The 23834-nt window shown below is 36.8% G+C and overlaps 1 protein-coding gene and 1 long non-coding RNA gene across 3 annotated transcripts in view; both read left to right on the top strand.

Moving 5' to 3' along the window:
* Positions 1-23834, top strand: part of unk (unk zinc finger) — a 449165-nt gene that overhangs the window by 351300 nt on the left and 74031 nt on the right. The gene's annotated exons all lie outside the window — the stretch shown is intronic.
* Positions 1-23834, top strand: part of LOC147834534 (uncharacterized) — a 128030-nt gene that overhangs the window by 82144 nt on the left and 22052 nt on the right. For both annotated transcript variants that reach the window (XR_015504390.1, XR_015504389.1), the window contains one exon: positions 4450-4535. This is a non-coding gene — a long non-coding RNA (uncharacterized LOC147834534). The remainder of the gene's footprint in view (positions 1-4449; positions 4536-23834) is intronic.

Here is a 23834-nt window from a genome sequence, read left to right on the forward strand (position 1 = left end):
GTGATTCCGATCGAGTCTGAAATCGCGTGATCGGGCACGATTTCAGATCACGTGATTGGGTCTGAACATCCCTACTACTAACTCTTACTATTTGTGAGAAGTAACTAGTGACTGTCACTAATTACTCTTTTAAAGGTACAAACTTAACACTGATGTTTTATAACTATATCTGATAGACAATCATTTCAGATTTCCTTTAATCAGATACTTTTTCATTCTTAAACGTTAACGACCTCCACCGCTGATATTTACATGTAGGAAGATCTGACCCGGTCAGACGGAAAATATGTAATGAACACTATTTGTTAATGTCAGCTTCTAGCCTAATGCCATTAACCAGGACATAAGCAGAGCTCTCGTTTATACAGTTAGCTTTTTTTTTTTACTAGACCCCTACTATATAATTAAATTTCTGCCATCCATGACTTGTTAATATTTGCCAGAGCGTGAAAGATACCTTGTTAGCTGTGCTGCGTAATCCAGGAGTGATGACAAATTTGCATCTGAGGAAAAGGTTGGGCAGGCTGCTCTTTTGCTTCTCTTTCAGCAGAAAACTCACCAGAGCTACCGGACTGAAATAAAATGTTTGGTTATGGTTGTCTCTAACATTTATTGTTTTAGAATATTTCGTATTTCCATGGCTGTCTACTTTACCTTACGTCTGTTTTTAAATTTAGCTCATTCCAATCATCCAGCGCTAAAGCGCCCGTCAAGTCAACATAATTAGCACCCCTCAAGTAAAAAAGGATAATTGGAGAAAAGTTCCAAAGTGCGGAAGGAATGGCTCCACTTAAAAACACTCTTGAGTGCGACATCAGACGCCTCTGGGTTTTTGCAAGTGCCTGAACAGCTCGACTAGTCTCTAAAGTGGTATGTTAAAGGAGGCGCTGATGGAGACTGTTTTGTTTGCTTTAGTGCAGCAGTGTAATTGATACTGTGCAAAATTGTGCTGACCTGTTGGAGCATTGGAGCATTGTTTTTAAGCAAGAAATTACAGTCTGGCCGAGACTTATAGGCGACAGACTCTACTTAGTGACTCTGGGTGGGGTCCGAGGTGGTTGATAAAGCTTTTGAAGGTGTACGTGTTGCACAAGAAAGGAGATGGTTGTGTGTTTGAATGAGTGTGGTCTGTGTGATAAGATATCAGTGTTTGAAATTAGTAATGGGAGACAAATATTTTGTTACTCGTCCGTTGTGTGCTCAACATCATTACAGCAGAGATCTTTTATGTTGCTTATTTTAGGTCAGCATACTTAAGTGATTATTCAGCGTATCCAAACAATCCTTAAAAAAGAAAAGAAAGAAAGGAAAAAAGTATGGCATAGTGAAACTGTTTACATAATAGTTAGACTTTAGGTAAGTGGAAGTAATTATTTGTTCTTTTTTTTCCTAATGCTAGCCTAATAGAAAAGGAAAAAAAATAAATTAAAGGGTGTCCGCTGGGTCTTAAAAAGTATTAAAAGTATATAAATCAATTATGAGAAAATTAAGGCCTTGAAAAGGTATTAAACATACTTAATTATGTTTTTACAAGGTCTTAATGTTGTCCAAAATGTTTGACTCTATATTATATATATAAAATATATTTTTATTTTCCTCTTAATAATAACTAATGGTGTGCTTGATCCACGCGATTGGTTCAGTCAGGGTGATATCACAAAATTTGTGACAAACACAATGTAATGTGATGTGACGCTCACGCTCTCCACATGTAGCAAAACCACAGAGCGAAACAAAAGGCAAAATGGGAAAATGTAAGTTTGCGTACTCCTGGTTGGAGAAAGACACGTTTAAAGAGTGGCTGAAGCCCGTCACTGAAAACAACCGCGTAATTTATTCTTTCAAGCTTTGTTTCTTCCGAGCTTATTTGAATTTTGTTGCATGGTTGTGCTCCATTGATTTATTTAACTACAACTGTTTATTAAGTTAAAGGTTTGATACTGATTAAAACTTGTAGGGGCGATGAGATCTTAAAATATACTGAGAAGGTCTTTAAAAAGTCTTTAAAAGGTATTGAATTCCCTTTAGAATTCCTTCTGTATTAAAATACATTTAATATATTAATATATTTTTATGTTTATTTTATTTACTTTTATTTTTTAACAATAATGCCTGTAAAAAACACTTTTCTGTATCCCTAAATTACCTTTTGTTGAAATGGACTTAAAGTAACATCTCTCAGTGTTGTCAACTTTAGTTTATTCATTCATTCATTTTCCTTTTTGCTTCAGCTAAGTCTCTTACTTATCAGGGGTCGCCACAGCGGAATAAACTGCTAACTATCCCAGCATATGCTTTACACAGCGGATGCCCTTCCAGCCACAAACCAGTACCGGAAAACACCCAAACACTGTCACATTCACACAGAGTCATACACTAAAGCCAATTTAGTTTATTCAATTCACCCATAGCACATGTCTTTGGACTGTGGGGGAAACCGAAGCACGCAGAGGAAACCCACGTGAACACAGGAAGAATATGCAAACTCCACACAGAAATGACAACTGACCCAGCTGGTACTCGAACCAGTGACCTTCTTGCTGTGAGGTGATAGTGCTAACCACTGAGCCATCGTGCTGCCTCTGACAACATTTAATAATCTGAAAAACCTTTTTCCGGTAAGTTGTAGGGTTGTTAAAGTTTTCTTGTGCAATCAATAATGTTGCTATAACAACCATTTTTGTTTATTGTTACAATAAAGTTTCAGGGGTTTTTAAAGTCACTTAAAGTTTTTAAAGTTCACTTACAGTTGAAGTCAGAATTATTAAATGAATTATAAGCCTCCCTGTTTATATTTTCCCCAATTTCTGTTTAACAAGAGATTTTTTTCAACACATTTCTAAACATAATAGTTTTAATAACTCATTTCTAATAACTGATTTATTTTATCTTTGTCATGATGACAGTAAATAATATTTTACAAGATATTTTTCAAGACACTTCTAAACAGCTTAAAGTGACATTTAAAGCCTTAACTAGTTTAATTAGGTTAACTAGGCAGGATAGGGTAATTAGGCAAGTTAGTGTATAATTTTGTAACGTGTATAGTTTCATAGACTATCGAAACAAAATATAGCTTAAAGAGGTTAATAATTTTAAAAAACTAAAAACTGCTTTTATTCCAGCCGAAATAAAACAAATAAGACTTTCTCCAGAAGAAAAAAATATTATCAGACATACTGTGAAAATTTCCTTGTTCTGTTAAACATAATTTGGGAAATATTTAAGAAAGAAGAAAAAAATAAATAAAAGGGGGTTTAATAATTCTGAATTCAATTGTAAGTATTTTCTAATAGACATCATTTTTCTAATTGTATCCAAACCAAGGAAGGCATGGAGTGTGACTTTTGCCTGAGGAAGTCAATACTTTGAAACGATTTCTCTATGGAGGTAATAATATGCCAAACTAATCTGAATTTGAATTGTGTTAATTTGAATTAATAAAAATTGTAATTTAATAAAATTGTATATCATATGCCATTATTTTTTTATTTTTTTATTTGAATTTCTTAACTTGAATATTAAACATCTGAAATTGAAGATAACTTAATTTTTAAAGTCAGATTTTTATAGACGTATTTTCAAACTTCAGATTTATTTATTTATTTTTTTTTAGGTTCTAAATTCATATGGACTGCAGATATTGGGTTTGTAAAAATACAGTTTGAAGTTCTAAAGATAAAATTCAGTTTCCTAAAATTCAAAACCAGAAATTCTGATCGTGAAATTCAGATCTTGCAGAAAATAGGTCAGGGGTCATCCACAGGGAAAAGTAGTTCAAGAGTAATTAAAAATAACACAATTCAATGTTTTGCCTTATTGTTAGCTCCATATTTCCCCTCCAGGGAAGTCAGATCTGAAAGTGCAGTATCATAAATTAGTAAATGAATAGACACTATTATTATTTTAATAAAAATATTGGACATTATTTTGGACCAAAATTGTGCTGCTGAAGCATATATAGTCAGTGGGCATTTCTGTGTGGAGTTTGCATGTTCTCCCAGTGGTCACGTGGGTTTCCTGAGTGCTCCGTTTTCCCCCACAAGTCCAAAGACATGCGGTATAGGTGAATTGAATAAACTAAATTGGCCGTAGGGTATGAGTGTGAATGAGTGTGTATGGATGTACACCAGTAATGAGTTGCAGGCGGAAGGGCATCCGCTGTGTAAAAAATATGCTAGATAAGTTCGTGGTTCATTCCACTGTGGTTACCCCAGATGAATAAAGGGACTAAACCGAAGGAAAATGAAAGAATGAATGCATATATTTAGGGAGCAGTTCATGGAAAGAAAATAAAGCACAATTAAGCATAGATTTCTATGTAATTTATTATGGACTTAAATTTGCAGCCTTGGTCTTTATAAGAAGCATTTTAAAGTCTTAATGTTTCTAAACATTTGACAAGTACTATATACTGTATAGACCATTTCTTCTTATTATTTCCGACAGTCTTCCCTGTTTGATGAATATACGAGCCGTCCAGTGTCCAAATCTGAGAATCAGGGGACTAAATAAACTACACATCTGGATCTACAGTTAAGTGCTATTTTTTCTCACTCCCTCACTATAACTAAAACTACACAAAGCAGACATACACATAAACATGAGAATATATGGCATACATCCAAACCTCTCCCACACATTCACATAACTCTCTTTCACTCTGACACGCAAACATATATACACACACCTCTATTTCCCTCCTGTCCTCCCTAAACATCCAAACGGCGAGCATTCCTCACTCCCTTTGCTTCCGCTGAAAAAGCCTCCCTCATCTTTATATAAGTGTACTGAAATGCAGGTGATAAACTAGACCTCTGTCCAACCAGCTCGTCTTTTCTAATGAGCACAAAAAGGGAGACACAGAATGGACTCCTTCCCTTTGAACACACTAATTATCCAGGATGATTTACACATTTGTTTGCTTGGGAATTTGAAGGGAGGATAGCTTGGGCACCAGTTTGAGATACCTTGTTGTCTTTAGAGATTAGCAATCGTTAGGTTTCCCCCCCCAAATTGCTTTCACTAACTTTTTTTTTTTTGTCAGCAAACATTCTACTTAGACAGCACGAAAGAGGGGAAAAATACTGTATATATTATTTAATGAGAAAAAATTCAGCTGTTTTGACGCTGGCCTCGTTCGCCCCCGTCGTCGCTGTGTCAGTGCCACCTCATTTCGATGGTGCGATAGGGGGAAACGGGGCCGCCGCCACCACAATTTGACACAACTAATTTAGACCCAGGCTTTTATGACACCCCAGAATGTATTACCTCGCACTGGCGTTATAATAATGGAGAAGCATCAATCAAATGGACCCTGTGCACACATTGTGCAATAAAGCTTATCTCTGACTGCCACAGTCTGTCTGACTCAACGCGGCTCGGTGACAATGAGTCTGTGTGCAGTTCGCTGGCATCAGCTCAGTTAACATGGCATAAATATGCAGTTTAAGGGTCAATGACATTTTAATAAGCTTTCGGCTGACAGATCGAGCGCTGCTGTTGGGGAAAGTTGGGGTGTATGCACAGGGTGGCTTCAGGGAAGTTGTATTGTTTTTAGCATGTTCACATAACATGAATTTGTTTCATTATAGTGCTTTTTCTGTAACTCCTCCTCCATATTAATGAATTTTAGTTTTACTTCAAATAGAATAGTATTTACAGTAATTTTAGATTATTATAATTGCATTTACATGCAATTATTCAAATATCAGCTATATTAAAACAAATATGGTGACTGAAATTATGGATCAGTAAGATTAATTTTTTTGATTAGGTTGTTTTTGCTCACAAAGTATACATTTGTTTGATCAAAAATACAGTACAACATGTGCTATTGTGAAAAATAACTGCTTTCAGCATCACATAGTCATTCTGTAATTATTGTGTTTAGGGTTGGGAGATGTCGACCAATTTGGCATTGTACGTTGTCTGATGTGGAACATCGCAAAGGACGATGGCATTGTCGTCGTAGGCGGCGAATTAATTATTTACGAATATTTCATTAATTCATATAAATTTGTTATTTGTAGCCTACTGTTTCAAGTGCCTGACCCGCACGGCCTTTGTTTTTACCCATAACCAAATCATAAATAATCAAAGAAAAGTTACACACAAATTGCCACCTGTCAATCACTTTTTCTGCAGGACAAGATAAATTAAATATCACATGTAACAACTATCTTGAGATGTGATTCAGTGGTACAACCTTGATAAACTGTCCGATGTGCACTGCACTCTGGGGTTTTGTGCTAAAAGCACCCGCTGACTGCCTGGAGCTCAGATGTGTGCATATGCTGTGTGTGTGTGTATGGCCATGTGATGTGCGTTTTCAGCGATATAGTGTGGACAGAGATGCTACGGGAAACATCAGTGTGGGTGTAGATATTTTTTTTTTGTTCTAATATGCCATTTTAAAAACTCAGACATATTAGTGTAAACAAGTGTTTTTTAGTCAGAGTGTGGATTTTTTGCAAAAGGTTTGCTGCTGCAATGAGGGCAGGGCAGAGGATCGGGATGCCGGCTCAACATCGTGATGTCTATCAGGCATTGACGATAGACAATGGCATCGTCTTTCGACACAACCCTAACTGTGTTATATTTTTTTTATGAATTGTAGTCAGTTTTGTATGATTTCTGTCTAAAAGTTTCATTTAAAATGAATCTCTAACCCTAAACACAAACCTACCATTAAGTTATTTCTAAAATCAGAAGGACATATTAGGAACATAGTAATAATTTAGAAGCACCTAAACCTGATTGTAAGCCTACACGTAAACTGTAAACTTGTCTTTCATATCTGATTGGTTGATTGTAATTTTGTTCCAAGATCAACAAAGTATTGATCCAGAAACATGTCGCATTTGGTAAAATTAAATTTATAAAAAAAAAAAAAAAAAAAAATATATATATATATATATATATATATATATATATATATATATATATATATATATATATATATATATATATATATATATATAAAATTATTGCTGCTTGTTCAAACTACTTATTCAAAATTAACTGAATAATTTTTTAGACAACTTAATTGTTCTAATATCAATCAGCTTAAATTTGTAAAAGCAATTAAGTTAATTTAACTGATTTGTGTTGGAACTACATGAAGGAATTGTGTGGAACCCTGCATTGTTTTAGAGTGAACCCTCCCTCAGACACCATTCTGACTTATAAATTTGTTTTTATTTTATTTATGCAGAAAATTGTTCCAACAAACATTTTACTAGGAATGTTTATGTCCTCCACTTGCCTTTACTTGCCATTACTCACTTATTGGTATCCTTTTTGTTTACTCGTCTTTGTATCAAGAATGAGGATGTCAAGGGTGTCGAACACCTGGAAATCTCCTGTGCTCATAGTGTGTTTAGATGGGATATATAGAGGTGTGCTGACTGAAAGCCCTCTGCGTAGCAGGAGATGACCTATTTGTTGGGGCTGATTAATGTCCTTGCCTTCTGAACTCTGGGTTACATGTACTGGTTGGTATGGCTGCCTGCTGATAAGTACTGCTCTGCTGATTTTCAGACTGCATTAAGCATGCGTTTCATGGAAAAATGTTATCAATTTGAGACAAAAGCCATTTGTAATGTGCTTTAATGTTGGAGATTGTTTGTATTTTTTTACAATAAAGATCCCGATAAAGTTGATACATATAATAAAGCACCTGGGCCTGAATCAACACTTAAAAATAAACTTTAAAAACAGGAATTTTTTCATTGAAGATAATTTTATATCGTTTAAAGGGCACCTATGGTGAAAAATCTACTTTTCAAGCTGTTTGGACAGACATGTGTGTATGTATAGTGTAAAGGCCGTCATATTGGGGTGATATAAACACACCCAGTCCTTTTTTTTTCAATTTAACAACATAAAAACGGTGGACCAAGTGGAGCTGTTTTTAGATCGACCGCAACTTGACGTAGAAGTGCGGTCCCCCGCCCACCAATATTGATTGACAGGCACGCATCACTATATCCTCAGTTTGTTGTTTCACGTCTACCATTTTCATCATGTAAGACAAAGCAATGTCACTAAAGGAACACCCTTGCTCTATTTTTAGATGTAAGGCTTATTGGGCTCAACACAAGATCGACATTCACCACATGATCACCCAATCGTAATTATTGTTTGTAACTTAGTTTGTTTGTAGGTAGGTTTGCAAATGTGTACTTTTCATTGCGTGTACCTTAAATTTCAGCCATTTGCATTTCTCGCGGTCACAGAAGCTCCCTGTGATCTTAACTAGGTGCAGCTGGAAAGTGCGATTGTGTTGCCTCACGTGACTTTCCCTTCATTGGAAATAAAATAATACACTTGCCTGCAGGTCACACACCAGAAGTGCCACTCGGCGACATGCAGCGTCGCGCCATGCATTTTAGAATTCTAAACATAGGTTTCAATCAGGGTACACACAACGACGCTTCAAGTCGGCGGCTGTCACGATTCAGGACACTTTATATTTCTGCCGCGCCACAGAGCGCCATCTGAATAGTTTAATTTTAAATAACATTCAAATGTGTGTGTCTGATGTGCCGTGTCGTGGCTCTGAGCGGGTCATTCGGTGCCTCAGTCAATGTTAATTCAGTGTGCTTGGTTATTAGTCTCGGTGTACAAGCTCGAAACTTTAAACTAGCACACAGTTGGCTTTAAAACTATACAAAGACAGAAATGATTTTGTACTCTCTGCTTGGTCTGCATAGGTGTCCCTGGAAAAAGCATATTGTGCTCCAAAATCTCAATGTAAAAAAACAAAAACCCCTGAAATACAGATGTATGCATTTCCACTGTGTGATAGTCCAACCCAGATGTCTCCGAGCTCAGAGATGTTGACAGCGCTTCTGGACACTGTTAACATAGGGCTTCCTTTTGACACAGTACATTTTAAACTGCCATTTGTAGATGTAACAATGTATTGTGGGTATTGAATGGGAAACATCCAAATGTCTTCCTATCTTTCTTTGAGGAACATTGTTTTTAAACATTTTAATAATTTTCTCACGTATTTGTTGGCAAACTCGCATGGTAATCCTCAGTCCATCTTTGCTCTTAAAGGACTAGACCTTTCTTGGATGCTGCCTTTGTACCAAATCATAATTACATTGGCCTATTGACTTTACTTGTTTTAAACCACATAATTATTTAACCAGTTTAGTTGATTACTAGCCCTAAATTGCTCCTGTCCCAACTTTTTTTTTGTAAAGTGTTGGATATCTGAATGACAGGAAAGGATGTATATTTACAAATGAAGTTGACCAGACAAAGCATGAAATATTTTGTGATGATATTGTCTGCAATGAAATACAAATCAAAGTAGACTTGAAAATCAATACTTTCCTTTCTTATGTGCATTTTAAATATTCTCCAAACTTTTTTCTGATTTGGAGTTGTATTTTTTGTCTGTTGATTTCTTCGAATACAAAGACGCATTCCAAACAGTTCACTTTGTCCTGATTTCAATCGAAAGTTCAAAGTGGTACCAAAATGAGGCACAAAATTGTGGACCAAGTACCAAGTATATACCAGTGCCATATTGGCACCAGGTTTTAGTACCCAGCCCTAGTAGTAGTCACCAAGCATGGCGACTTCTACATCCTCGGATTTGACAGCTATTTCAGCCAGCTGTAGCACATTGGACGGGATTGTGTGAATCAGCTGTAATTGTTGTCATTACAGGGTCAGAGACCCCCTGCCATGTGGAGGCAGTCAGACTGGGCTGTAAAGGCTCCAGTTGGGCTAAAAAAACATTCAGTTCATACAAGCAAACTTTCCACCACACACCCCGCTCTGCCAGGTTCCAGTGGAGAATTCTCTCTCTAAGCGCCACAGTATGTTGGCTATTGATCTAAACTGCCACAGATCTAAACTGGTTAACATCAAGCTCCAATACAACAGGAATAAATCCAACTAGCATCATTAGCTTAGAGACTCATCTGCAAAATGATCTCTTTAAACAGGCTGTAAATTTCAATGTAAAGAGTTTCTAATCAGAGTTAAGTAGACGGACAGGACGATAAGACGGAGTGGCTCCAGTCATTATCACCAGGGGTATTGAGCTTGATCCTCTTGTGTACAGACTGAGGTACATTGTCTCTGCATAATAGATGTTGTTTAAGACTGTTTGATCAATAGGCTTCATCCATATGATCAGTTATGGAGTTGAGAGATGGGAGTTGTTGGCTTATGATAAGACTGTGTGTTTGTGTCTGGTTGGGTTTAACACCCTGAATGCAAGCTAAAATACCAGTTTACAGACAGTGCAGTCTTGACGGAGAGCATTCCAAAAATACCAGACATTTGTGCAACTGTAGGGTTAAATGTGGTAAGGCTAGCAATCCTAATGTATGTCCGCAGTATGAACCCAATGACGTATTGAAGTATCCAGAAGTTTGGAGTTATACAAGAGTGTTTTTGAAATCAGTTTATACGTCAAGTGTATTGCAGTGAAGTTCAACCTGATAAGGTTATTACAATGTGCCTGTGGCTGTTTGAGTTTGATAATAGTATCAAGCTAACATATAGATTATTAAATAAATGTTTATACTAAAATGTTTATATTAAATTCTTGTTTATACACCAACATTCCAGATGGAAATTTCCAGACTAAGATATCACAATGTTGAAACCTTTCTTTCTTTTTCTTTCTTTCTTTCTTTCTTTCTTTCTTTCTTTCTTTCTTTCTTTCTTTCTTTCTTTCTTTCTTTCTGTTCTTGATTTTAAGTATGTAATGAAAAAAAAAATTGTTGAATTTTGCAATAGGACAGGCTAAATTGGTTTTTTATATGAGCAGAAAAAAGAAAATTGAACACAATGTAGAGCACAATTTTGTGTGTTTTTTTTGTGCTTGTTTATTTATTACAGAACAAAGCCAGCATACATACAATGCTCAGCATATATAAGTAGACCCCTCACAAATCTTTTTTTTAACTCATCTTTTTAACAGGAAGCTTTACAATATTATATTTGTGAAAATACATACTGAAGCCAAATCTGGAGCTTATCTAACAAAATAACTTCCGGTAACTGTCCAAAAAACTAGTAAACCCAAATGTATTTGTCAAATAAAAATATTAAATACAAAAAAAAGAGGAAAGCAAAAAAATTAAAAAACTTAGTTGCAATTTAGTAGGTTTTAATTTATTTTTGCAATATTTAGCTTGAATTTAATTGTATTATCTTTCAGTTTCTAAATAGATTTGGTGACTGAAATATTATTTTAATACATATATCTGTTTAATAAATCTGTTTTGCTTAAGGGCACCAAAATACATTGCCCATATTCACTAAGAAAAGGATCAAAATATTCGCTTTCAAAATGGGGAGTACTCAATTATGAAAAAAACTCTGGGCTGAGAAGTGACCTTTATACACCTCTAACATAATACTATTTATCTTTTAGTACATTTGATTTATCATGTTGTTATACAAATCAGTAAATTCAGACCATACTCTGATTGTTTGGGGTTTAGCTCTGTTAATTCTTGCAGTAGAGCGTTCTAACAGCACAATATTTTTTAGCTCTATAAGCCACATTTTGTCTGCTGGAAATGTGGGTTCATGTCAAATTTTAAATATAACCTTCTTGGCTGCAGTTAGTGCTGTATAAAATATCCTACATTGGCAGATGTTTAAGTTAAGATCAGAATCATCATTCAGTAAACAAATATTGGGGTATTTAAAAATAAATGTATCTTATAGTTCTAACATAGTTTTAAAGACCTTATCACAAAATGTATTGATAAATGGACGATAAAAAAACTCATTCTGACACCGTACCTCTACATACATTTTTGAAGTGCACCAAATATGTCCCAGGAACAACGTTTTTTTTGCAGTTTTTGTTTTTGCGAATCCACCAGAGGCCGCTGTGTACGCTTTTTACATCTCAAATTTCTCTTCGGGGTCAACTCCTCTCTGCGTCTCAAGTCCACCCAACGTACATGGCGACCTAACTGGACAAACTGGTAACAGTGGAAAAGCCGTCCATATGGAGATAAGCGGTCAGCTGATAAACTCGAAAAGAAACAGCGTCAATCTGCCCCATAGCGTTAATTTTAAAGATGAAATGCAGCCATACGTACTTCTGGCTACATAATTTGCAATCTCCAGAAATGTATATAGGGCTACATTTCAGAATGAGCCTGTGTTGCATATATGTCCCTACAGAATTTTTAATTACACAATGAAGTGTTTGTTTTTTCTAGTATGGTACATTCAAGGGTTTTGACTGATTTTAATTACAATGAGAACATGGAGGATTCGGCCGCTTTTGAAAATGTTTGGTGCTGTAACAGGGCTTTGAAATACACATGGTTTTATATTACTTGAAATGAATTATTTATAGTTGTATTGCGTTGGTTTTAATGTAATACTTTTGTAAAATTCTATCTGATCTAATAGCTTTTTTTTTTCTTTTTACTTCTGTCTTGTATTGTGTGACATGCAGATTAAAAAAAGAAATAAACAGCAAGGACGCATTCAACTGTTATAGTGCCCGTATCAGACAACCCATTTCAAGAAATGTGATAAAACTTTCCAATGACCAGTCCAGTCATATTCAACAATGTTCTGGCCCAGCAAGGCCTCTCTACACACCCACATCCCAGCTGTCACAGACCGTGAGCTTTATTTAATGCCTTGTCTGGAGGAATACGGGCAGCCATAATGCCTGGCTCGGAATAGTGGAACAGAAGAGGTGTTATATTGGGGGGTCTGGCCAGGGCGAGGGTGGCTTATGGCCCGTCACCTGCAGTGTGCTTGACTTGTCCATAAAGTAAGTGATGATTAGATTTTGGGTTGGCTGGAGTGGATGCAGGACTGCCTTTAAGGCCTGCCTATATCATATGCTTGGTTTTTATGGGGTTTTGAGTTTGTGTTGGAATGGCTCATTCATGCTTTGTTTGGGTTGCACTTTTCTTGACACTCTACTTGTCGCCGGTTGTATTGACCTGTGCAAACCATACAAGAAGTATAACAGTTTGATATGTCATTCCTTGTGACAAGGCAGTAATTGTGTTGTTTTTTTAGTTTTCCTAATAAACCTTGTTTGTTCCACCGCCAGACCTTGCTGGTTAGCAGAAGCCTCCAGTGGCGCGTGTTTCTCGCCTGAGCTGCAGTGTAGCACTTGCTTTGGGTTTTTACAGAAATGTTTGGCAAATGCTCCAAACGTGGCATTTGAAATAATGAAAAGCACAAACCATGATGAATTGTGAATTTAACAGAGCATAAATCATAGTATGAAGGGAAAGTTAGAGAACCCATACCTAACAATGCCAACAAAAGCACAAATAGTGACAGGGACACTTTGTTCTGCGGGTTTTGGAAAAGTTACGATTGCCATACATATTAAAGACATGTGTGGTTATTGTAAAGGTTTCTTACAATTGTTAAACAGACTGCAAAGAGAAGAGTTTATATAAATGGCCTTAAACGACCTTTTTGCCGTATTAACATCAACAAACAGATCATTCATTGTACAAAACATATAGGTGAAGTTCTGTTGCGTCAAAGACTAGGCGTCTTGTACTTTATACTTTCAGTAATAAAGATTGAAACAAAAGGTACATAATTTTACTTTTAAGGTTTTACTATGTACCCTAAAAGCATTGGTCCTCAACCACTAGGCCGTGTACCAGTCTGTGGATCAATTGGTGCTAGGCTGCACTAGAAATCATTAATTATTTTCGTTTTATTTTTTATCCAAGTCTGAACAATCTTTTATTTTAAGAAATGACCGCAGTCTCTCGGTTACATCTTGGTCACTTGAAGGGTCAATTGTAAACTACAAGCAGCAAAAAGAGTAAGAAACAGACGTCTTTGGAAAGTTTCTTTGCTAAGGGGAAAAGACATAGTAAAGGACTCACAAACACAACCCAAGCTCATTCTGGAAACGTAGCCCCGCGGAAGTTTCTAGAGACCGCGGTTTACGTGGCCGGAGGTACGTAAGGCTGCGTTTATTTTTTTTTTCGAGCGAAAGCTGCGGGGCGGTGTGGCGCCGCGCTCCGCTCCTCCTCTTCGCGCTCGCCGGCCGACAGCTCGCCTCTGAGTGGAGGGCTTTCCCGATGCAACCAGTTTGTCCGCTTAGCTCACAGCGTTGTGTCGGTGGAGCAGAGGCCACGGAGGAAGAGGAGCCGGCCGCGGGGACGATGACCGGGATCGAGTCTGGGGAACAGCGGTTCCAGAAATCAGGTAAGATGAAAAACAGAATCCGAAAAATTAGGGCGAAAACGCGGCGGGATCCGAAAACAAAGTCGAAATCGAAGACGAGGGCTTTTGCTTTTTTTTTTTTTTTCTGGACAGCTTTTGCAAACTATCGCTTGGGTTTAGGGAAGAAGGAGGAAGAGGAGGGCGGCCGGGTCGGCCGATCCGGCGGCTTTTCGCCCGAGAACAGCGTGGGCGCGAACGGCGCGTGCTCCCGTGAGGTGCCCGAGACGCGAAAAAGCGCACACAGCGGCCTCTCGCGGATCCGCGAAAACAAAAACCGATCGAATACGTACCTACCAGGACGTATCTCGCAGTCCACGGGAACGTCTGGGGGGCTACGTTTCCATAATGAGCCCGGGTTGCACAAACACCAAGCAACTACAATATCTAAATAAGTTGTAGAATGACAAAAAAATTATTAGCAACTTATTAAATAACCATGGTAAATCAACAATCCTAGACAAAAAATACAATTATAATAATTATGAGCAAAAAACTATTCTTTTAATTCCATTAACAGTATCTGAAGACAGACAGCACTTCTTTTTCATTGACAGTGATGAGGGAAAGCTGGACCTAACACAAAGCAGATTTGATGGAAAAGCTTTTACGACTGTTTAGGGAGAGCTGACATCTTCATTCCACAAGATTGTCTGAGTGCAAAGCTTTTTGTGCATAAAGATTCTACAGTGAGACTGGAGATAAGGATCAACGCATAAATGTTCCATTTTCCTCACATTTGAAGTGTACATTCAAAATACACACTGGGTGAAAACTTTATACGGAGCTACATTTTTTCTATCCCCTAAATGTGGCTAAAGCTCACACAGGTTTTTTTAAAGACATTATGTATACTTTGCCATTGACCACATCAATCTGCTGAGGCGATTGCAGGCTTTACTGCCTATCTAGATGCCTTCACAATGTGGAGAAAACCTGGCTCACACCCATATGATGTCCCAGCCTTCCTAACAAACCCTAGGATAAAAGAGGACAAGTAATCTTAGTTCATACACAAACACATTAATCTGTCACCCCAGCCATTCACACCACATCAACATACATTACAAATGCTAATAAAGGTGGGTGTGTATAGCGTGTGTATCAACAAGAGAGAAAAACTTCAAAAATTTGTGTTTCATTTTAACCAAAGATGTATTTCTTGGATTACAAACACTGTAAAAGAAAATGTAGTGAAGTAAAATTATTATTTCAGTGCAAAAACTGTAATTTTGAAATGAGACTTTGCTAATATATTTTACAATTTAATTTATTAATGTGATGATAAAGCTGAATTTTCAGCAGCAATTACCAGTGTTGGGGAAAGTTACCTCCGAAAGTAGTGTATTACAATATTGAGTTATTCCCCCTAAAAAAAATAACTAAGTTCATTACTTATGGAAAGTATTTTGAAAAGTAATGGCTTATAATACTTTTGAGTTACTTTTGCGCTACTTCTTTAAAAAAATGTTGGTTAAAATTATACTTTGAGAATTTGTTTTGTGTCACAGTGGTTGAAGTAAAAAAAAAATTAATGACGAAGTTATAAAATCCATGACATTTATAATGGCTTCGTGAGAATCATGTTTATGACAAGTTTTGTTGTCTTGGTAATGTCATGTTGTCATGACAAAAACATAAACAGCTTGTGATGTATTTGTTTATGTCAAGTTGTCATAACAAAAAATGTCATAACTGAGCGAATGACACTTAAGGAGAGCTGTCATTCACATTCATGGCATGTCTTATGTCAGGTTTAACAACAGTCTTATGAACACCCCTTCAAGTAAACTGTGTTACCATCTTTTGTCCTATATTTGTATCATTTGATAGTTAAATAATAGCACACTAGCAATGAGTGCAGAATCATACAAAGGCTTTTTTTTGTGTGTGGCTTGAATAGCACAAGCACAAGCAGTTCAATAAATACAAATTATATATTCTGTTAAATTTTAGACAAGTAATGGCAATATTGTCTTTTTGGTCAGTTTTGCCAACAAAACCATTGGTTACAGTATAAACTCTGCAGGACTGTTGCACATCTTTAAACAACACGCAGAGGTGTTTCCCCTCAGAATGAATTTGCATCATTGGGTCATTCAAATTTCGATTTATTAGTAGCTACATTTTGTAAAAAAATATATTATATTGTAATTTTTGTTTTTTTAATTTGAAACTTTTACAAGTCCTTAGTGGATAAACATCAGCTCATTATTCCATCATTTGTGAACAGTTCAAGTGCATTTTATGCACTGTAAAAGGTCTTTGCACACTGAAGTGCGTATTTGTTTCAGTCCAGCTATTTTTGTAAATATAGCTTAAAAAGGCTAATAATTTTGACCTTAAAAAGTTTTTTCAAAATTAAAAACTGCTTTTATTCTAGCCGAAATAAAACAAATAAGACTTTTTCCAGAATAATTATTATCTGACATACTGTGTAAATTTCCTTGCTCTGATAAACATTTTTTTTTTCAAATATTTAAAAAAGAAAAAAATATTCAATGGGGGGCTAATAATTCTGACTTCAACTGTATATAGTACATATACTAAAGGGCACCTATGATGAAAATCATCTATTGTAAGCTGTTTGGACAGAACTGTGTGAAATAAGAGAAATGAGCATCCTGATGTTAAAATAGGATCCAAATCCCTCCCATTTTAAGGCCGACCGCAATATGACAAAGAAGTGCAGTTTCCCCACCAGCCGTCTATTAACATGTCTCTGTAGTAATGCGTATAATCCAAGCGGCAACCTCCCGCACTTCCTAGTGAATTAAATACTGAAGTAACTGAAACTGCAATTAATCGAAATTCCGCTAGTCCTGGCTCCATAATAGAGCACATTTCTATTGACCCCACTTTTAAAATGGCCAACTTTACTGCAGAAACAGTGATGTTTACAGTCTGGTACAATGAACAATTTTGGTGCATATAGCTAATATTACCCTTCATGACAATTGTGAGGGGGTGATGTATTTTAGAACTCATCCGTTTTATTTGTATTGAGTTATATTAAGTCTGCATAATTAAGGGTGGGGCCACTTGAGTGACAAACAGGTTTTGCTGGTCACCGTCACTTTACCTCAGCTGATTCCGGCTGATTAGCCGCTGAACTCTGCATATACGTTTTATTTTTGTTTTGTTTTATGTGGCTTTACACAGTCAATTGCCTTTTGGATTTATTTCTTACAATTATCAGATATTGCACATGCTGTGTGCACTTAATTGTGCTCAAACCATTCACGTGGCCTCTATTTCCCAGGTGAGTGAAATAATATACGTATACCATCTCTATAAATGTATTTGTTTTAAGATAATGTATCATTTATACTTTTCTTTGGAACCTGAACGCACTCTAGAGTCTGACAGATTGATTAGCTGTAGGCTCTAGAACTGTCATCTGAAACGTTGTCATACAGTGTTATGCCTGGATTTCACAGGAATTTCACAGATTATATTTGTAGTGTTTGGAAGTAATTCACGTTTTCCTCCTGTTGAAAAACATTATAGGAACAATGTTTAGTGGCTCAATGTATTACAACAGTGTTTTTAAAAGACTTAACAATTTATTGATATAGAACACAACCAAGCACATGTGGTCAGAACACAAATGAGTCACAGGTATAAAGTATTAAGCATTTCTCCCAAAGAAAAGTCTGTCTAAGCAAAAAGCTAGCAAGCATCTTTAGGTTCGCTCACGCTCCGCCTCTTTGCCCATTTTTGGTATCTCCCGTTCGCTGCAATGACACAAGAGCAAAATGTCGATAGTTGGCCACGCCTACTGGTAGCTTCTTTTGCGCTCTTCAGAAACCTATGGATAACGTCACTGATATTACGTCTATATCTTTTACAGTCTAGGGTATAATCATATCAACAAGACAGAAGCAACAATCAAGAATCAAGATCAAGAATGTTTTACAAGTTACTTGAGATCTGCTTCCTTCATGTCTGTCACTGTTCTGTTTATCTGACGCAGTCAAGGCTGAGATTGGGCACACTCTGACAGGCATGTGGGGACAGTGGGCAGGGAGAACTAGCATTAAAGGCACAGACAAACAAAACAACAAACACAGCTACATTGCGTTCAGAGCTGAAAATTCTAATATTCGGAATGAAATAAAATATAATTTGATGGGTGTTTTGAGTTGAAACTTTACAGACACATTCTGGAGACAAAAAAGACTTCTCTTAAATCTTGAAAAAGGGGTTACAATAGGTGCCCTTTAATGTTTAAGTTCAATTTTGTCATAGCACCACTTTTTAAAATTACTTTGTCTCACTCCACCAATCCACCAATCGATCATTCAGTTTTAACCTTCTCAAATAGCAACTGAACTTGATGACAACCCCATTTTAAACTTCTCATTCCTTCCAGCTAAACTTCAGCTCGTGTTTGTTCATGTCATAGCATACAATACAATACTCACTGCTCAAGCCAATATAAGATATTTAGAGCTCTATTAAGCCACAATCCATCTGAATTTGCTTTTAGGAACAAAAAAATGTTGGCCAGGACATGTGGAGCCTTCGAATCGATGTCTCCAAGACCTAAGGTGCATTATATCAAATCCCTCTGAACCAGACGGTGGCCAAGAAGAGCAGAGGTGACCGTTTACACCACTGATTCATACTTCAATACTAATTGATGTTCCTACATCATGTCCAAACCAGCTAATATCTGACATGTGCATTAGTACACGTGTTGCTGACCTTTTGATCTGGCCGGTCGGGACCCTAACAGATCCGGTTACATCTGGAGCCCTTACGACACAGGAACAACATGGACTTTCAATCAGAGCTCAGTGTATTCGGGGTCTCTTTCCACTACAGTATGTGGTTTGTCTGAAGAGCTGTCAGGGAGTTAAAATGGAGAAGTGAAAGGATTAGTGGTGGAGAAAAAAAAACATGGACATTCGTCAGGATGAAGGAGGGACTGAACTGCTGCGCGCATTTGTCTTCTGATCTCATGAAACTTCCAGAGTGATTTCACAGTGTCCTGGTGCTTTTTTGGACAGCGGTTGGAGCTTAGTGTCACAAGGCCTTCTTGTTTCGGAATATTGTTGGTGTCCAAATAATATGGTGCATTTCTCTTTTTTGTACAGCTGAAAGTACTAGCATAGAGAATTTCCATACTAGTCCAGGCCACTTTTTTAGACTTTAAACCGAGGTCCTGACTTTCTGTGGTCATTAAAAATCCCAGGTTGTTCTTCAAAAAAAGAGTAGGGGTTTAACCCTGGCATTGGGGCCAAATTTGCCGGCTGGCCTCTGTCCATCATAGCCTCCTAACCATCCCCATATAATAACCATACTCCTCTCCACACTCTCAGAAATAAAGGTAAAGGAGCTGTCACTGGGGCAGTACCTTTTTTAAAAGATACATATTTGCCAAATGGTCCATAGTGGTACCTTAAAGGTGCACATTAGTACACAAATGTACTTACAAAATACCTTTGAGGTACCATTATGGACCCTTCAGATACAAATATGTACCTTTTGAAAAGGTACTGCTCCAGTGACAGCTCCTGTACCTTTATTTCTGAGAGTGCACCAACCAGCTGGTGGGCGGTTAGCAGTGTGGCTGCTGTCATGTCATGCAGGTGGATTCTGCACACTGATCGTAGATGAGGAGATTCCCCCAAAAAATGTGTAAAGCACTTTGAGTGTCCAGAAAAGTGCCATGTATAGGTAAGACATTTATTTATTTAAAGCTTTCCATAAATTGCAGCTTATTTATGATACAAAGAGTAATTCTGCACAGCAGTCTTTGGCAAACTGTAGCAAATCTGGTCGTCATAGAAGAGATTTATGGCTAATTAGAATAATAAATGACTGATGAATATGGAGAAGATGGAGGCCTACAAATTCTTCATTTTTTTTTTTTTTGTTTAAAATCTAATCAAATAGGAAAATAAAGCATGAGCAAGAATTTTTTTTAATTTGCCACATCCCGCAAATCACTAGGTTTTACCCATTTTTCAACAAGGTGTTTTTAATCAACCAAATATAGTTAGCAATTTTACAATCTTTATATGAGCCACTAAATTATGTTCTGTTATTACTTAACTGTTTCATCAAATAATAATTACAAAGCATCTTCTGTTTTAGGTGTTAACCATTGAACTTTAGCACAGATTTTTCTTTCCGATGCATCTTTAGTACCGGTATAATGTGCATTTCAACATTTTTTTAGCACATTTTTCTTATTTAAAGCTTTTCATGAATTGTAGCTTATAAATGATTTTGGGCTCTATCATACACTCGGCGCAATAAGGCACAAGACATGTATGAAATTGTATTTTCACGTTTTGCGCCACGTTGTTTAAATAGCAAATCCATTTGCGCTAATTTGTGGACTCATGGGTGTGCTGGTCTAAAAAGGATGTGTTTTACGGCGCATTGTTGGCGTGTTGCTGTTTTGGGGAACTGAAATACACAGAGTCATTGACCAACTGAAAGCTGGTCTAAATTCCAGCACAGAGTGCAGTAGTTATGTGCCTATGCAGGTCCAAACGCATACACATTGGTTAATCCACGAAGGATGTACAGCAATACACAAATATTTTTACATATAAAAACAGTTAAAGGATTAAAATGTTACATAAATATAAATATAAAAACCACTACCTCCATGCCTCATCTCAGGGGCTTTTTCAGTTTATTCATGACAATTTGCATTTGTATAATGTTATTATTATTAGCAGTATTATTCATTATATGCATATTTATATTTGTTTTAATATAAGCAAGTTTAGATTTGTCCAGCTGACAGCTTTTGGAGACGTATGTTTCACCATATGGGGCATAGCATGTGTATTTGGATAAAACAAGTGTTTTAACGACATTTCATCATTATTGTTCATTTATTCGCTTTGCTGGAAATTAGAACTGAATTTAGAAATAGTTTTGAAACAAATCTTTACGCTTAACAAGGAAATATTAAATATGTAGGCTTATGGATGTCTTCAGTGGAGTGCGTACAACATTGTTTCCTCCACAAAAGTAAAGGAGTAAAGAGTAAAAGTAAAGTAAAATGAAAGTAAAGAGGCTGAATGGAGGAGGCTCATTCTTTATCCGCACGCTACAGATGGTCTGTTTCTCACTAGTGAAGCATTCATTTTTTCCACTTACAAAGTCCGCCATGTAAATAGCAGTTGCACTATTGCGCAACTGACTCTTAAAGGGAATGGGAGATAAGACTCTGATTAGTTTAATGCACATTATACTCAGAACACACCCATAACTTATTAAGAGAATAAGTATTTTTCATCCTTAAGATAGCAAAAATTTTATTCGAACGCCCTTAATGCTTTTGCGTCTTGTGCTTTACACTTCGCTCCTAGATTGTTAAAATAGAGCCTATAAAGTCCAATTCTGCACAGCAATGGCACACAGTTGCATATCTGGTTGTCATAAAGGAGATGAAAATGATTTATAAATGGCTGATGTATATGGAGGAAGGGAAAAGGCCTGCAAATTCTTCATAAAAAGAACTTCAAAATAAGCAGAACTTTTTACATTTAATTTTTTTTTTACAACCTTCATATAAGCTGCTGAATTATGTTCTGTTATCACTTTCATCAAATAGTTATTACAAAACATTTTCAGTTCTGGTTGTCAAGTTCATGCATAATCTTTGGTTTCGGCACAGAATTTTCTTTAGTCACTAAAATATACTGTGCATTCCTGCTTTTTTTCATCAGACTTTTCTTATTTAGAGTTTTCCATAAACTGTAGTTTATTTATGATACAAGGTCCAATTCTGCACAGCAATCTTTGGCACACAGTAGCATATCTGGTCGTCATAGAGGAGATGAGAATAATTTATAAATGACTGATGAATATGGAGGAGGGGGAAAGGCCTGTCTGTGCAGGATAAATGTTCAGCGTGGCTCAGTCAGAGGGACAGTAAGAAACCTCTTGAACCCTCTGTTCAGAACGACAAACTGCCTTCAACCAGGCAAATGCATAGAGATTAACATACGCATTGCAGATCCAAAGGAGCAATTTCATTTCAAAACTCAATCCGCCAGCTTGAGGATTTGCATGGCTAATTAGCGCACTGGCACTGGTTTTTATTTCCATCTTTGCTCTCTTCCTCTGCCTTCCTTCTCTCTGCTGTTTCATCTCTTTTAGCAGGAGTTATGCTCTGTTGTGATAGCAAAGAGAAATAGAGAGACTGAATTAAGCCTACCTGTTAGACTTAGGTAAAAGATCCAATTACATATGCGTAAAGCCACTCCTTTGCTGAATGCATTAATGCATGAACGATGTAAACGGTCACAGTAGTTATGATGTTTCATTTTATTAGATTGATGACGGGTTAATACGGATCGGCGTGAATCCATTAGGCTTGTGCTAGATCTGAATTCATTATGAGACATATGGATGCTAATTTCAAGTTAAATAGGCTGGCCTGTAATTTTTTGTTGTGACATTACAGATATTAAAATATTATTTGCCGACAAGTGGATTAAACCTTGTGTTTGAAGGATGGTGGTGGCAAATTATATAGGTTAAAAATGACAGTTATTTTTGGGCTGCACTGTGTGATTCAATAATCATTCTATATATGCCTGACATGAATTTTTGATGGAAACAGTATAGTATTGCTTCTCTGAATGACATGCGAGTGTCTTAATTGATGGTAAGCATCATGTTTTTTTGCTAAGAAAAAAAATAACTCAATTCAAATGGATGTACAAGATAAACGCTGATGAATATGCATAAATAATTTAAGCATTTTTAAGTAGTTATTATCTATATTATATTATAATGTTATTGATTTTAGCCATTGAAAATGTTATGTTCATTTTACATTTTCCTAACACTCACTGGCCACTTTATTAGGTACACCTGTCCAACTGCTCATTAATGCAGATTTCTAATCAGCCAATCACATGGCAGCAACTTAATGCATTTCGGCATGTAGACATGGTCAAGATGATCAGCTGCAGTTCAAACTGAGCATCAGAATGGGGAAGAAAGAGGATTTAAGTTACTTTGAACGAGGCAAGGTTGTTGGTGCCAGATGGGTTGGTTTGAGTATTTTAGAAACTGCTGATTTACTGGGATTTTCACGCACAACCATCTCTAGGATTTACAGAGAATGGTGCAAAAAAGAGAAAACATCCTGTGAGCGGCAGTTCTGTGGGTGCAAATGCCTTGTTGATGCCAGAGGTCAGAGGAGAATGGCCAGATTCAAGCTGATAGAAAGGCAACAATAAGTCAAATAACCACTCGTTACAACCGAGGTATGTAGAAGAGCATCTCTGAACGCACAACACGTCGAACCTTGAGGCGGATTAACTACAGCAGCAGAAGACCACACTGGGTGCCACTTCTTGCAGCTAAGAACAGGAAACTGAGTCTACAATTCACACAAGCTCACCAAAATTCGACAATAGAAATTTGGAAAAACTGCCTGGTCTAATAAGTCTAGATTACTGCTGCGGCATACGGATGGTAGGCTCTCATCTCTCTCTCTAAAAAAAACTACTCGAGCACTTAATTCAGCACTAAAATTTCCTTTGTATAATTAGCACTTCTTGTGTATTGCCTCTTCTTGTTGAATTGCTGCATGCCTGACTGATTAGAGTGAAGGGAGCATTTTGCGGTTC

Source organism: Danio rerio, chromosome 12 (assembly GCF_052040795.2).
Source record: "Danio rerio strain M-AB ecotype USA chromosome 12, GRCz13ab, whole genome shotgun sequence".
In the NCBI taxonomy this organism is placed as follows: Eukaryota; Metazoa; Chordata; class Actinopteri; order Cypriniformes; family Danionidae; genus Danio; species Danio rerio.